This window comes from Pteropus medius, unplaced genomic scaffold (assembly GCF_902729225.1).
Source record: "Pteropus medius unplaced genomic scaffold, Ma_sr-lr_union100, whole genome shotgun sequence".
NCBI classification, from domain to species: domain Eukaryota; kingdom Metazoa; phylum Chordata; class Mammalia; order Chiroptera; family Pteropodidae; genus Pteropus; species Pteropus medius.
Window position 1 is genome coordinate 8,527,396 of NW_024342471.1, and position 14,359 is coordinate 8,541,754.

The window sequence follows — 14,359 nt, forward strand, 5'->3', positions numbered from 1 at the left end:
CAGTGTCGGTGAAGCTGGACGGCGGCCGAGAAGGGGCAGTCCGTATGAGGGCTGCCTTGGCGTTAGGGGTGCGTCGGCTGGACCCACGCAGACAGGACCTTGAGAAGGAGGGGAGGAGTCACACTGGGTCCGCGAGGAACTGCGGGTTTGCATAGCTCGTAGGGCGTCAGAGCTGGTGACGTCCAGTATAAGATGGGGAAACTGATACCCAGAATGGAACAGTCACCACCTCGGGGACACACAGCTGGTGGGGTAGATGTGAGAGTAGAGGCTCAGAAGCAGAGACCGGCTCAAGGTCCCAAAGCACCTTAATGGCTGAGCCAGTGTTGGAACCCAGGCTTGTTTTCCACCCAGACAGGTCCCAGAAAAGTCCACCTGAGTTCCCTAACCCCGAGACAGATGCAAGAAAAATCTTAGAGACAAAAGGAAAGCATTTTCGTTTTTCCAGCTATTTAAAAGTTAGGAACGTTTGAGGGTGACCCAGTATTTCTCAAAATGTCCAGTAGCACTTGCATTAGGATCTGGGGCAGTTTTTTTTAAATGCAGGTTCTCGATACCTACCCTCACCTCATCCCTTGGCAGCTTCCCAATGCTTTAACTGTTTTTTCTTTCTGAAGTGTGATAAGATTCTTCTCAATCTGAATCACCTGGTTGAATTTTAGTTAAATGAAACTGAAGTTTAGTCCAGTCTCGGGAATAATCCATAAATAAGACACGGCCCCTGTTTTCACATCTGATTAAGAAGATATAGGGGTAAACAGTGCTTCTGTGAGGAATCAGGGCAGGCTTTGGGGGTCTTGGAAAGATGAATAGAAATGTGTAGGCAGTGAGGGAAGTAGGGGTGGATGTGAGAGGTAGGAATTGGGATAGTATTCCAAGTAGCAAGAACATAAATATCAAAGGCTTCTGTGTTGCAGGCTTGTTTTAGAGACAATTAGGAGTTTGGTGTGGATACTGAGGAGGGCCTGGGAGTTAAAGCAGACTGTTAGGAGCTTTGGAGAGAGAGCCTTGGATGCCAGGTTAAGGAGTTTGATGTTTGTCCAATGAGCAATGGGGAACTGTAAGAGTTTTAAGCAAGGTACAGACATGGTCTGTTTTGTGTGTTAAGTGCTGGTTTCAGTGTGGCAAGTGGTTTGGAAGTGGGGAGACTATAGCCAGAGAGAGCTCTGAAGGAGTTGTGAGTTAATGAGACAGTAGCTGAGGAGACGAAGGCGACAGATTAAAGGATATTTAGAAGAGAGACTACAACTGATTATAAATCAGTGGCCAGAATGCTTCCAACCTTTTAAATAAAGCATTTACATTCTCTGTTTACAGGGCACGCTAAGCCCGCCAATTTTGTTGGGGGAGAGGGGAGGAATAATAGTCTGGTTATTGCCACAACAAAGTTTCCATGATGTCCTTCCTTTGCTTTTGTACCTGAGGGAGAGTCTGAAGCAACAGTCACTGTAATAGGCCCCAGGTAGCAGGAAAAGCCCACTGTGTTAACCAGGAACAAAGAAAGCTATTTCTAGTGTAGCATGAAATTAAAAATCAAAAATCATGACCCAGGGTTTTCTATGCAGGTTCCCCTCTTCCAAGATGGGTGCCAAATGACGTATATCAGATGTCTATTGGTGAGATTTGGGGAGGATTCCAGACCTTAACGGCCTTTTGGTTGAGTCCCCTCACATTGTGGCAGGTAAGGTGTTTTGATTCCCATTTTGTACATGTGGCAACTGAGCTTCAGAAGTTGCTTGACTAGTTCAAGGGGACCAAGTTTGTGGTGGGACTGGAAGTGAGGGGCTCTTAGCCAAGGGTCTTTCCAGCCAGGCTTTGCCCTTCCTGCGCCCTCTGCCCGGATGCTTTGTTCCTAAATCTTGCCATGACTGGCTCCTTCTTGTTATTCAGATGTTTCCTCTTCAGGTGCCATCTTCACCCCATTAGATATATCACATTATCCTGGGTATTTTCTTAATAGCACCAATTATCTGAAAATATACATTGTATTTGGTGTCTCCCTCCACTAGAATGTGAGCTCCACGAAAACAGGAACAATATCTATCTTGTTCACCACTTTACCCCCAGCATACCCCCCAGGAATGGTGCCTGCCACATAGTCGTTGCTCAGTATTTGTTGAGTGATGGAAATAATCTGGGGAGAGAGGGAGGAAGGGAAGGAAACCAACATTAGGCTAAAATTTAGGATGTTTCAGATACTTCCCATAAACTACCTGATTTAATCTCACAGCCTTTTAAGGTAGATAAAGCAGGTTCTCGAATAACTTCCTTTCATTCAGCATTGTTTTATTATAATCGTAGGAATTTAACTCCTGTTTATATCAATTAGCCTATGATAAAATTGTTTTCGTTAGCCATCGTTTCGCTTAAAGTCTCACAAGGTATCAACATTAAGTGAGAACTGTACTGTGTATCTCCATAGGATGGAGAAGAAAACATGTTAAGTTAGGTCAGGTCAGTGGTTTGTTACTTTTGCGGCCATTAGACATAAACTTTTTGCATACCATACAGAGAAATTCACAGACCCCCCTAGGCCCACTCAGGGATCCCAGGTCAAGGAACCCAGGATTAAAGAACTTGCCCGAGGTCTCTCTGGCCTCAATACTTTGCTGGTTCCTCACTCCATGGCAAGGGTAGATTTAGTGGACTACAGGGAACCTGCCAAAGATTCTGGAGCAGAAGGAGATTATGATGTATTGAGCTTTTGATGTCTCAGACCTGGGTTCAAATCCTTACTCCACCAATTGGTAGTGTGACTGTGGGCAAGGCTTCTCACCTCTCTGAATCCCATTTCCCTCACTTTCAAAATGGAATCTTCTTTTTTCCCTTAAAATCTTTATTGGTTTACTCACTAAATGCCAGGCACTTGGCTAATGGCTTTACAGTTATCTCACTTTTCTCCACAATGCTATGATGTCTGGACTTTTATCATCTTCATTTATAGCTGGGGACTCGGAGGCTAGAAGAGGTGTCCTGACTTGTCAAAGATTACGCAGCTTTACACCGTTAGCCATTGGGCTCCCCTACACATGCTTTGGGATGTGCCATGAGCACAGGCTTCCCAAAGTTGACTTTTGAATCCATTGCAGTCTCTGTTCTTGGGGTTTGTGGGAACATTTGAGTCTAAATTGGGTGATAAAAAGACAAAGAGGGCTGTATTGCAGTGTGAATGAAGGCCATTCCTTTAACTTCGTATGTCTCCTTTCCCCGTTGAGGGCTTCTCTCCAAGCCTGGACCTCTTGATTGGAACATCTCTGCCATCCCAAAGTCTGCATTGCACGTGGCCTGCAGTGTGCACGTGCCAGCTGTCTCTTTTTAGCAATGACATCGCCCCTCCTGGTATTGTTTATGAGGCCGTCTCCCCACTTGGCTGGAGGGGTCACTGCTTGGCCACACAGAGTGGAATTCCTCTGTCTTCCAGCCCCTCGCGCAGGCCTGGCCCAGCAGTGCTGCTCCGGAAATGCCTGTGGAATCAAAGCGAGGACTCTCCCATGTGTTGAGGATTTACTGTGTGCCAGGCCTGTCCCGGACACTTTATATGTGTTATCTCATTTACACCCCCACAGTAATCCTGAGAGGGAGAAGTTACTGTCCCTGTGTTACTGAGAAGAAACAGACTAGGTTGGGCTTTGCCTTAGGCCCGCTTGCAATGATTGATAGCAGCAGGACTGACTCCAGGGCCTGTGCTATCATCGTGCTTGAGCTCTTAAAGCTGTGGGCTGATAAAGGGGAGACATACTCCTCAGCCCCCAGAATCCTCTAAGGCTTTTTACTAACAAGCTTTTAATCCAGCTCTCATTCATGAGGAAGCAGACGCCCAAAAAGGAAAGAGGCCTGACATATAGCCCCTCTTCTCCACTTACTACTTTTTCATTTACTTTTGGGCAGAATGGGATCCAATTTTACTTACCATTTTACTACCCAGGTAGCCCAGTGCCTGGTCAGCACTCAGTAAATACTTTTAAATTTTATTTATTATGAAAACATTGAGAAAGATAATAAAGATTTATATAACACCCACATACTGACCACCCCAGTTGTTAAATAAAACATTGCTAATTAAGTTGAAAGCCCTCCAAAACTGCATACACTCAGAAGTAGACTCCCTTGAATTTGGTGTTTATTATTCCTTTGCATTTTTTACTTAGATAGAATTCATAAAATTCAACCTTTTTACGTATAAAATTCAGTGGTTTTCAATATATTCACAAGATGGTGAAAACATCACTACTAATTCCAACATTTTCATCACCCCAAAAGAAATCTCATACCGATTAACAGTTTCTCATCTATTCCTCCCTCTCTCCAGCTCCTGGCAATACCTAATCTGCTTTCTGTCTCTCTGGATTAGCCTATTCTGGACATTTAATATAATGGACTCCTATATGTGGCCTTTCATGTCTGGCTTCTGTTACTTACCATAATGTTTTCAAGGTTCATCTATGTTATAGCATATTTCAGTATTTCATTCCTTTTTATGCCTAAATAGTATTCCATTGCATGGACATACCACATTTTGTTCATCCAGCCATAAGTTGATGGACATTTGGGTTGTTCCCACTTTTTGCTATTATAAATAATGCTGCTGTGAACATTCATGAACAAATTTTTGTGTGGTTGTATGTTTTCAGTTCTCTTGGGTCTATATATACCTATGGGCAGATTTGTTGGGTCATGTAGTAACCCTAACCTTTTGAGGAACCGCCAGACCGTATTCCAAAGTGGCTGTACTATTTTACATTCCCACCAGCAATATATGAGAGTTCTGATTTTTATGTCCTCACCAACACTTGTTATTGTCCAGCTGTTTGACTGTAACCATCCTAGTGGTGGTACCTCATTATGGTTTCAATTTGCATTTCCCTAATAACTAATGATGTTGAGCATGTTTTCATGTGCTTATTGGCCATTTGTATACCTCCTTTGGAAATATGTCTATTCACATCTTTTGTCCATTTTAAAATTGGGTTATTTGTCTTTTATTGTTGAACTATAAGAATTCTTTATATATTCTGGATACCAGACCCTTATTGGATATATGATTTGCAAATAGTTTCTCCCATTCTCTGGGTTGTTTTTCTGGTTTTCATAGTGTTCTTCGAAGCACAAATGTTTTAAATTTTGATGAAGTCTAGTTCATCTAAGTTTTTCTTTGTTTGCTTGTGCTTTGAGTGTCATATCTAAGAAACCATTGCTTAATCCAAGACCATGAAGATTTATACCTATGTCTTCTAAGAGTTTTATAGTTTCTGCTCTTACATTTAAACTGTTGATTCATTTTTAGTTAATTTTTATATATGGTGTCAAGTAGGTCCCTATGCATTTTTAATCCTTTTACTAGGTGTGTGTTTTTAAACAATATATGATAACTATTTTTCCTGTTTTTTTTTTTTTTAAATAGTAGCGTATATATTCTTGTGCAGCTTGCTTTTCTCATTCAGCCTTTTGTTGGGGAGCCCTCCATGATGATGAGGTTAACTAGTTCATTTGTTTTCACTGTGCTGTAGGTTTCATCGCATAAAAATACCACAGTTCATTTACCTTTTCTCCCGTGAAGGTCTGTTGGGTTGTCTGCAGTACGTTGCTATTACAAACGGTAAACCGTCTAACATGTGTTCCTTTGTGTAGGGTGTCGAAGGTTGTGAGCATATTCAGATCTCATCTAAGTGGTTTTACAAATCTGTACTCCTGCCAGCGGTGTGTGAGAATTGCCCTTGTTCCGCATTCTCACCAAGACTCAGTATTGTCAGGCCTTTTTTTCTCTGCCAGTCTGATGGGTATGAAATATCTCATTGGGGTTGCCCAGATTAATAACAAAGTTTATTTTTCAGTAAATATTTGCATGATTGAATGGATGGATGCATGAAAATAGAACAGATGCAGCTCTGTGATGAGGAGGTGACCCTTTGTCTTTGCCTAGAGGGTGGTGGGGCTCTGGGCCTAGGCTGTGCTGGCTGTTTATAGGGAGATCCTGGAGCTAGGAAGTGTCGGGTGAGACTGAGAACACTACATATGGGAGAAGGCACTTGTCACCTGGAAACCAGCGACGGGAGCCTTTCCCCAAGGAGAGGCTATCGTCCTGCCTTTCCATCTCTCCATTCTTTCATCAAGAAGGGAGGGGGCTGGAGAGAGAGAAGCCAGAAAGGAATTGTGTAAGAATGAGAACGGGGTCCCACAGTCTTAGGAATGACTCTGTTTTAAGACCTTCTCACAGTCTTCATATTGGTGGCATGTATTTTTCCTTTGTTTACTCCACTGAGTTTGAGGATGATAATGCTAATAAGAAAAAGAATAGTAATGATCATGTATTGAATACTTATGTGTGAGGCATTGTGCTTTTTCTTTTTTACAAGTATTATTTGATTCTCTATGGAGTGGATGCTGTTATTAATCATGCTTTACAAATGAGGAAGAGAGTAACTGAGGGATTGTACTCAAGCTGTCTGACTCCAAAACTCTTAAGCACGGTGCTGTATTATTAGCCTGGGGCAACTTAACCCAAGAAAGCAAAGAAAGAAGAGGCTTGTCTAGGCTTGGGTGGATGAGACGCATGAGTCACATACTCACTGGGCCTGGCATAAGGGAGCAGAGGTCCCTGCGAAAGATGGTTCTTGAGCAGCAGGTGCCCCTACCCCAGTGGACATGGCCCATTCAGCAGGCACTCGTGGGTACCTCTTCTGTGCCAAGCCCTGTGCTAGCTACTCGGCATGCACAGTACGAGCTGTCTGTTCCTGGGTCTCAAGAAAGACTTAGTCCTGTGTAGTGAGGGGAGAGACATGATAAATAAACCTACCAATAAATGTAAAAAATTTAAAATTAGGATATGTGATACCAAGGAGGAAGTGATAACATTTATAGAAGGGACCTAATTTAGCAAGTATAGTCAAGGGAGGCCTCTTGGAGGAAGTGACATTTGAGCTGAGACTTGAAGGACAGGAGGGAGGCAGCCACGATGTAGTTTGAGGAAGGAATATTCCAGGTGGAGGGAATAGCACAGGCAAAATCCCCGAGGCAGGAAGGAGTTCGGTGTAGTTTACAAACTCTCAGAAGGCTGGTATGTCTGGAGCGGAATGAGTGAGAGGGTGGTGCTGCCATAGATGAGACTGGGGACTTGGCAGGGCCTCCAGGCCAGGGTCAACAGACTGGACTATAGTCTACAAGGTTGAATAAAGTCTAGGGACTACAGAGAAAGTCTTTTCTTGCTTGTCTCTAAGGATTAGAGGTTGGCTTACTTTGGAGTGACTGAATCATCGTACCAGGTCTGAGAAAGAGGTTAGAGTTCTTGGCGTCTGTCCCTAGAATTTGGAGGGTGTGGTTGACCTTAGCCCCTCAGGACACAGGTGATAAGACAGCACCTCAAACTGAGGGCTGTGCAGTTGTCCTTCAACAGGTAAAGGGTTAAACAAACTGCGGTACATCCGTAATATGGAATACTGCTCACAACAAAAAGGAACAAACTATTGATGTAAGCAATAACTTGAAATAATCTTCAGGGAATTATGCTGAGTGAAAAAAAGCCAATCTCAGAAGATTACATACTGTATGATTTCATTTATATAACATTTTTGAATTGACAATTTTAGAAATGGAGAGCAGAGTAGAGGTTGCCAGAGTTTAAAGGTGGGATGTTGCTGGAACTGTTCAGTATCTAGACTATGGTGATGGATTCACAAACCCACACAAGTGATAGCATTGTATAGAACCTGACTCACACACATAAGCATATGTATACATTGACTCCATGTAACAACTCAATGAAATCAGGTTATGTCCATTTTATGATGGAAATTGAAGCTCCAAGAGAAAAAGAGACCTGCTCAAGGTCACGTAGCAAGTAAGGGACAGAGCTGGACAGTCTGACTCTGGAGCCAGTGCTATCAGATCCTCTTCTGCCATCTCTTCCCCAGACCTCCTATTTTTGGCTTCCTCTGTCCTCTGTATACTGGTCCTCCTGGGCCCACTCCCTGCTACTGTTTCTGTCCCCCCCCACCCCCACTCCAGCTCTCCTGGCTTGCTCATGTCCTTGGCCCACCCCTTTCATTCATATTCTCAGCATAGTTTGGAGCTGGGGTTGGGCCTGACTATCTGGATACTGACCCCTAGGTGGACACCTGGTACTCTAGGGTATCTTTCAGCCCTTTGTGTCCCACCTAGCTGCCTGGCAAGGGGAATCTTGGAGGGGCTCACCATTTGGTCCCCTGACCTACCTGCCATGGACAGAATGTGTGTGGCACGTGCAGTACAGAGGATAGAGCCAGCGGGATGCCCTTACCCAGCAGGGAGGCCAGCATGCCTGGGGGTGGAGGCAGCACTGGGCCTTTCAGGGCTATGTGGTTCTGGAAGCTGATATGAGCAGCAGCAACTGCTGGCATTATCTGGGTTCTAAGAATAGCTTGAGCTAAAGAGTTGGGGCTGGGGCCAGGGAAGAGGGCAGGAGCCTGTTTCCATTGGTCCCTCCACCCCTGCTGCTTGGCCTAGAATCTAGGAAGCCTCTCTTCTGACTTACCATTTGCCCCGGAGTGGTTTTCATGGACACATCTTGTCCACTATTGGGCTGGAGGAAAGAAGGTGTCTTGGGGACTTAGACCTAGTACTGAGGGCAGTGAGCCATACCCTGAGCACTGGCCCTCAGTGACATGGAGTAGGGACTTGCTTTTTCAAGAATCATGTTGAAAGTGACCCTTATTCAATTAGCCAACACTTAAGATATAGGTAATGCGTACACACGATTCAAATTCAAAAGAGTATGCAAGGAAAAAGTCAATCTCCCTCCTCTCCCTAGCCCCAGCCACCTGTTTACCTCTGCAGAGGCAACGAACCTTACCAGCTTCTTGTTACTACCCACTCTTCTTTCCCCCCACATTTACACCAGTGATATTCCATACGTTCTTCTCCTTACTTTTTTCACTTAATGATATATCTTGGAAATTACAGTATTTTTGAGTCTTCATTATGTGCCAGGCACTATTCTAAACACCTCAAATGTGTTAACTCACATAATTTTCATCAGAATCCTATGTGGTAGGTGCTCTTTACGAATCTCCATTGTTAAGAGGTTAAATAATTTTCCAAGATTTCATAGCTGGTAATTGGCAGGGCCAGGATTAAATCCAGGCAGTCTGACTTTAGATAAGGTGTTCTTTGTCACTACTCTATGCTGCCACTCACGTATGAGTCATATCACTACATAGCACGCCCTCACCCTTCCTAAGGGCCAAGGTAAGAAATGTATATTGAATACTTACCATGGCCAGGCTCAGGCTGGGATCCAGCAGGAAATAAGAAAGACTAGATCTCTGCCCTCACGGAACTGGCAACCCAGTTCCCACGAGTGTCTGTCAGCCAAGGCAGGAGGAGGGAAACCCATATGCCACATGCACTCACGTGTTCATATATAGGTCTGCTGCTCACACACTCCCTGTTCCTTTGTCCACTGGCCCTTTACTCACATAGCCTCTGAGCTGGAAGACCTTAGAACCCAGAGTTATAGGTAGAAACATGGAGGTCCAGACAGAGGTAGACACAGATCACAATATGGCCCTCGTGAGCCTCATCCCTTGCCCCCCTATCCATTTCAGCAGGGCTGGTGGGGGCGTCTTTAATCCAGGGCCCCAGTTATTGTTTGAAGTTGGGAACAATTGAAGGGCAAGGGAGCTATAGATAGATTCACAGCTGCTGTCACCTGTTCCAGCCTGGGCACTGTGCCTGAGCATTGTCTACGTGGGGGCCCTCTACCAGTGAGGGCCCACTGGGGGTAGGAGGTTGGCCCAGCTCAGCTCTAGAGAGACTGAGTCAGAGGCCAAGACAGAGACATGCAGAGTCTCAGAGGGCAGAGAAAGACAGGGTGACACAGAAAGACCAACACCCTTGAGAGATACAAGAGACTCCCACCAAATGCCAAAACACACTGAGACTGGTTTGGGGTGGGGGCAGAGAGCAGAGACAGAGCTATTGAGACAGTGAGGGTCTAAGACAAAGTTGAACTCAAGGATGCAGCAAATCGGACACCCAGGCCAGAGCCCGTGCTGGGATTCAGACCAGTTCAGTCCAGTCCAGCAAAGGCCTTTCTCTCTATCCCTCCATCCCCAGGAGGGCTACACATGTACATTTCTCTCTGTGGCAGCCACATCCCAGATTCTTTGGAGCAGTCTTGGGAGTGCTGTGGGAGGCCCCTGGGGTTGTTGAAAGGGAGAAGTTGTGCCTCTGGTTCTAGTCGTAGCTTTAATTTACTATGTGACCTTGGACAAGGACCTCAGTTTTTCCAACTGTTCAATGAAAGAGTTGGTTTGTATGATCACTGAAGGGCCCTTTTATCCTCTGTCGCCTGTCAGAACATTTCTCCTCATGTGTCTAACCTCCCATCCTCTTGCTACAACTGAGGCCATAGTCTCCTCCTTTATTTGCCCTCCATGAGGTTGGGGGACAGCTGGTCTCCTCCCCCCTCCCCCAGTAACCTTTCAACCATAAATCCATGCTGAGGCGTCTCTCCTCCGGATAAACAGCCCTGATGCCTTTTGGCTGCCCTCATCCTATTTTCTGCTTGAAGCATCAGAGCTGGGGCCCACTCAGGCCCTCCCTCTGCAGCTGCCCAGGGCCTCAGGAGGGGACAAGCCTTGGACACGCAGGGGCCCCACCACCCCCAGGGTGCCAGGGTATAGGGCCCCTCTTTGGGCCTAACCACCTCGCAGGTGGACCGTTATGGCAGCCGCCTCCTAAATCAGTCTTCCTGCCACCGGTCTCGCCCCTTAGTCCATCCTCCACACCAGCTGCCACAGGGATCTCGTGAACACATAAATCTGACCACACTGTCAAATGCCCTTGCTCAGAGCTCTTTGATGAAGAAAAGAGAATAAAAATGCCTTTGATGGCTCCCCAACTCCTGCAGGATAAAGCACCAAATCCTAATCTGTCTTTTGAAGCCCTTCACAGTTCAGTCCCAACTGCTCTATCCAGCCGTACCTCCCTTTATGCCCCCATGGCCCAACCTCCGCTTGTGTGGCTGCTCCAGCCTTGGTTCGGGTTCATGCTCTGTCCCCTCTCCTCTACCTTCAGTGCCTCTCCCTGGCCAGCTCCCTCCTCTCTCACCCGGATGGTCACAGTCTCCTCACTGCTCTGCCTGTGGCCTCTCTTGCCCCTTCCAGTCCATTCTCTATATGGCAGCCAGACTGGTCATTATTAAACTTCAGACCACTTACTCTCCAGCCCTAACAACTTCCCGTTGCACCTGCAACGAAGTCCGGAGTCCCTTCCAAGTCCTACAAGGCCCTCAGTGATCCAGCCCTGCACTGGTATTGTGAAAGGGCCTCAAACACACACTAAACTGTTTTCTGCCTCCAGGCTTTCTATTTACTGTTCCTTCTGCTTGGACTACCCCCGCCGTCTCTTAGCCTGGCTGTCTCTCTCTCATTCTTCAGGTCCCACCTTAAAAGTCACGTCTTCAGGAAGGCCTTCCCTGACCATTACTAACTTCTACAGCCTTACTCCGTTTAGTTCTTTCATAGCACGTGCCACAATTCTTCATTATCTTAAAAATGTTTGCTTGTTTATTTACTGCTGCTCTATGAGGGAAGGGACCTTGTTGTCATGTCCCTCTCCTTGCCAGTCTGGGTGTCAAACATGCTTTTATCCTTTAAACTCTTCTATTCTGACATCTTTCTTGAGTGTCTTTCCTTTTCTGGACCATGAGTGTCTTATACCCATCCTGGACATAGATTAAAAGCTGTCAGATGCATGCTGAATTGAATTCATGTGTCCCTCCTAGCTGTAGTAGCATTTTAACAGAGTCTTTCAATGTCTTTAGCCAAAGAAGGACTTCCAGGCACTGGGGCGCATTGATGGCAGATACAATTGGGGCTGAGTTTGGTTCCCAAATCACATCTTTTCTGCCTATCTGCCTGCCCTTACTTTTTCTAATACTCATCTCCCTCACTGGCATCTTGGGCTAGAAGAGGAGAGGCCAGAGGGACTATGCCCCATTTGTGATTTGCCTCATCAGCTCATTGCTCATGGAGATCTCCCCAAAATACCCCTAAGTCAGCAGCTGCCTACAGGTCACTGAGATATGGGCTCAGGACTCTTGGCAACTACTGATCTGAGGCCTTTGGTAGAGAAGAGTTGGGGACATCTAGACCTTGTAATCCAAGACCTTGGTTCCAGCCCCCCTACGTCTTAAGACTTCCAAGCTCCATCTTTGGCCACGAGCCCTCTACCCTGGATCCTGCCCCTTCCATCTAGCTCTGTTCCTAGCTAAGCACAAAGTTCTCCATCTCTGCGGTGGGGGGTGTAGGTGAGGATGGAGAGACAGTTTTGCAGTCTTTGAGGGCAGTGATAGGCCTGTCCAGGGCCCCTGAGGCCCAGCTCTCCCTAACAGCCCTTCCCAGCACTGTCAGTACCTTAAGTGCCTGGAAGATTGTGGTTCTTTGAAGGATTTCTGGAGAGAATCTTTCCAGCTCCATAGGATGGATACACTATAGGTGACTCGGCTGTCCTTATGCTGGTCCTGACTGAAATTGCTTTCTCCTTTCCTGGTTTTCTTTTCTTTCCTTTCCTTTCCTTTCCTTTTCTTTTCTTTTCTTTCTTTTTTTTTTTTCTTTTTTCTTTTTTTAAGGCGAGGCAACCCTTGGTTGACCTCACAGATTGCAAAGACTTTGTCACCTTATGATTTCTTATTTTTTTATTTTTTATGCCTACAGCACCTGGTCTTCCTAGTTGGTCTCCTGTCCAAGTACTAACCAGGCCCAAGCCTGCTTAGCTTCTGAGATCAGGCAGGATCAAGCTTGTTCAGGGTAGCATGGCCGTACACACTCCATTCCTGGTTTTCATATGCTGGGGTAGAGAGCGCATCCTGGGAGTGGAATCCTGGAGTCTGGCCTGGGCCTCCTTCTCTCAGGGCCTCAGTGTCCTCAGCTAAGCTAAGGGTCTGGATGAGACAATTTCCCTTCCAGCCCTGATGCTCCTGATTCTGAACACCCTAGGAGTCTTAAAAAAAAAATGGAGGGAGAAATGTAAAAGATACAGGAAAGTACAAAGAATAATTAAACCATTGTACACATTTTATCCTATTTGCTTTGAGTCTTTTGCACCAGGATTCTAGTACTCAGGGTTCTAATGACCCAGATCCCACCACCCTGGGATTCTAATGACCTGGGATTCCAACATCCAAGGATTCTAAACGGAGGTGCACATGTGTGTTGGCTCTGTACTCATAATGTTGGGGAGAGAAGGCAGGAAGAAAGACTTAGGTCTTTCTACAGTGGCTACTCAGTAGATGGGTTAATTGGGATGAGAGGGTGGTTATTAAGAATCAAAGCTTCCAGAGGTTCTAAAATTCTGGAATCCTAGAGTCCTAAAGTTGGAGTAGATCTCAGAAGTTATACAGCCCAAAGCTTCAAGCCCTGTGCAACCTCTGCTTGACTTACCCTTGCTGTTAGCAGGCTCACTTTCTTCCAAGGCAGCCTCTTCCACTGCTGACTGGCTCCAAGTGTGTAAAAGACCTTTTATGTGTGTACGTCCAAATTCTGCTTCCTTGTAACTGCCGCATTGGTCTGTTCTTGGGGCCACACAAATCACATAGACTCCTCTGCTCCAGGACAGCTCTTTAGGTATTTAAAGTCAGTGCCTTAAGTCCTTGAGATTGTAGCATTTGTTGCATCTCTCAAGTGTTTCGTAGCCTTCCTCATTGCTTTGTCATGTTTTTTTTGTGAGCTCATCTCAGCAGGAAGATGTGCCCTGAGTAGTGGAAGTGAACTTACAGGGTAGTTCCAGACCCATTTCTCTCGGTTGATTTATGCACTGAGCACGTAATTCTAGAACTCGGACACATGTTATTTTTGGTTATTGGCTAGTCTTGTTAAAGGTTGTGATTCTCTAGGCTAATTCTATAGCTTGGGCCCTAGGCAAGAAGCCCTGCACCTTTGAACAGTAAGCAGAGTTTTCTCTACCCTCTGGGCTTTCTATTAACTGCTCAAGCCTAACTCCTTAGCCTCTGACCCCATAAGGAAATTAAAGCCCTATAATCTAAATGATCTACCAACTTTGGTTAATTCTCTTATTTAACAGATATTTATTGACTTTCTACCATGTGCAAGTACTCTGCAAGGTGCTAAGCATCTAGACCAAGCTCTTGCCCTTTAGTCGGGGGGGAACAGGCAAGAAACAACCTAAATTCTATAAAGAGAATTAAAACAGAATGATGTCCTCACAAATATAATGTGGAGAGAAAAAAGAAAGGAATACGTAACGTAGGATTCCATTCATATAAATTTCAAAGGCTAATCTGTGACATTAGAGGTCGAGACTGTAGGTGTGGGAGTGGTGACTGAAGAGTGTGTGAGGGGGATGCTGGTAATTTCGGTTTCTT

The 14,359-nt window shown here is 45.5% G+C and overlaps 1 protein-coding gene and 1 pseudogene across 1 annotated transcript in view; one reads left to right on the forward strand and one right to left on the reverse strand.

Annotated features, from left to right (window-relative positions):
- Positions 1-76: 76 nt before the first annotated feature.
- Positions 77-14,359, forward strand: part of MYH7B (myosin heavy chain 7B) — a 39,570-nt gene continuing 25,287 nt past the window's right edge. Inside the window, exon 1 of the mRNA XM_039864139.1 lies at positions 77-1,681. The gene's annotated coding sequence lies outside the window, so the exon portion shown is untranslated. The remainder of the gene's footprint in view (positions 1,682-14,359) is intronic.
- Positions 12,684-12,802, reverse strand: LOC120604211 (uncharacterized; annotated as a pseudogene).